Genomic DNA, 2,248 nt, shown 5'->3' with positions numbered 1-2,248 from the left:
GGAGGAGGGGGGGGAGAGGAGGGGAGAGTGTTTCAGGGCGCAAATCACCCCCGGGGGAGGCCAAGGCAGCGAGGTGTTGAACAATAAAGATGATTATTATTGCTATTATTAATAACGCCGTTATTGCTATGCAAGGCGCTGCCGCTGTCGCCACGGGAGATTTATGCCTTTCCCCGCTCCCACACGGCTGCCAAAGCAGAAACTCGCCAAGATGCGTTTTGGGGAAAGTCCGTGACGAGGAGGGGCCGGCGAGTGGGAGGAAGGCAGGGCAAGGAATTTAGGTGTCTGCACTTTTTTCTTTCTTTCTTTTTTTTTTTTTTTTTTTTAAGTGCTACTTTTGTTTCTCATGGCGTTTATCTCCCTCCTTTAATTCTGGCGCTCACTCCTTTGGGTTAAGTGCTGACGGGGGGGGAATTTACGTTTAGCAAAGCAAGAAAAAGAGGGACCACAAAGGCTCTTTGGACTTCGCTGGGAAGGTACGACCCGTCCGAGGCTCCGCATCGTCTTTTTTTTGTGTGTGTGTGTGTGTGTGCACCTTAAGGCCGATAACTTTGGAAGGAAAAAGAAGGGTGTCCAAGTGAACATTTGACTTTGGAGAGGACTTTCTTTGGGCTGGACAGCCAAGGTTTTCTAGGTGATGGACAAAGTCTTATCCCAAGGACTACGGTGTTTCCAGCTATTGTTCTGGCTGCAGCTTTCGGATCCCAGGCGTGAGGGTTTCGACCAGGGGACACCACCATTGCCTTTTTTTTTTTTTTTTTTGCTTTTTTTTTTTTTCCCCTCCCATCTGACTTCTTATGAACTGCTCCAACATAAATCTTCTGCTGCAAGAGAGTTCCTATTTTGGAACCCCGGCGCTGAAATTCCAGAGAGAAAGAGGAAACACAGTCGTGGACCACTCTTTAAAAGACTTCTCTGTAGGTGAAGTACTCGATGGCTTTCTCTCTATGGATCTCCACTGACTCATTTGGAGTACCCAGTCTGCCAGAAGTACCTCGGATTCTGAAAGTTGCTCCTCTGAAGTGCAAAATTTTGCTTTAACCTTAACTGGCAACCGATTAAAAAAAAAAAATACCCAAACTCTTAAGAAGCTCGTTGCACGTTTATATGTTGAGCTCCTGTAAGTAGGTTTTTTTTAGGCTCCCCGTGTATTGCCGTCTTTGCTTTGGTTGCAGCTTATTTTTCTTTAAAATGTAACCCCCTCACACTCGTCACGAAATCAGCAGCAAATGTTGGGATCTGACTGGGTTTCCCCTTCAAAGGGAGCACAGGAAATATCTTCCATTTAAAACACTCCCTCGAAGTTACGGCCATAAATCACCAAGTTTAAAGACAAGGCAGTAGCAAAATGAAAATACTCAGCTGAAATCCGGGGCAGCCGTGCTTATTCTGGGGTTGGTGGAGGGGGGGAGGAAAAAAAAAAAGTCACGTTGGGTGACTTTAGAGAAGGAATGGCTTCCAAGCCTGATGCAGGGGGAAACACGGACACACACACACGCAGAGGGGACCAGGTAGGATATTCGGCAAAACTCACCAATTCTCGGCTGTCTGGTCCAGCAAACACGAGGCAGCGGCGGACTTTGCGAAAGGAGAAGAACTGGGGGGAGAAAAAGAAGGGAGGGGGGGAAAGGGGGAACTATGAAACTTCGGTCAGAAAAGCGTGAACAAGGGAAATCATCCTAGGGAGAAACCTTTGGGTGGAAATGGGGAGAAGAGAGGCTCTAATGAACAAAAGCCCCAGCATTTCCTCTGAGATTATCTCCCGTCCAAGTAGCCACAGCATTTCCAGGGATCGCCCCCCTCTCCATCCATTGATAGCCCAAAATTCTCATCACCAGGTTGATTTTTTTTTTTGTAAATCTGATGCCATGCCCAGTCTCGCCGGCTTTTCCTTCCACCTTCCCCCGTGGAAACCCCCCCACGAGGGAAACGCTTCGCCCCTTCTGGGGTTCGCCTTGGCGATGGAAACGGGGTGGCGTGGGCAGTGCGCGGTGTGTCCACGGCTGGTGGGGAACTCTGAATGTCATTTAAGAAATTTATATATCGGGAAGGGTTTTTTGGTTACATTCTGGTGGCAATTTCGGAGTTAAATGCGTTTTAGAGATTAAACACATATTGTTAATTAGCCCTGGGTTCAATAGCAGAATAACAGCAGGGAAAATCCCAGGCCCTTTTCCTGAGAGGCAGAAAAGCTTTAAGGATTCAGAGTATGTTTTTTTCGTGTTTCTCCAACGTGGTCGGGGTATCG

At 47.7% G+C, this 2,248-nt stretch overlaps 1 protein-coding gene across 5 annotated transcripts in view; it reads right to left on the bottom strand.

Annotated features, from left to right (window-relative positions):
• Positions 1 to 2,248, bottom strand: part of HOXB3 (homeobox B3) — a 64,733-nt gene that overhangs the window by 9,763 nt on the left and 52,722 nt on the right. For 3 of the 5 annotated variants that reach the window (XM_014958993.1, XM_014958990.1, XM_014958995.1), the window contains exon 1: positions 1,535 to 2,200. The gene's annotated coding sequence lies outside the window, so the exon portion shown is untranslated. Of the gene's footprint in view, positions 1 to 1,534; positions 2,201 to 2,248 lie in introns of those variants that run through there. The other 2 variants (XM_014958992.1, XM_014958991.1) reach the window with 1 other exon arrangement.

Source organism: Calidris pugnax, unplaced genomic scaffold (assembly GCF_001431845.1).
Source record: "Calidris pugnax isolate Ruff unplaced genomic scaffold, ASM143184v1 scaffold335, whole genome shotgun sequence".
NCBI lineage: Eukaryota > Metazoa > Chordata > Aves > Charadriiformes > Scolopacidae > Calidris > Calidris pugnax.
This window is presented reverse-complemented; position numbering and strand designations above follow the sequence as displayed.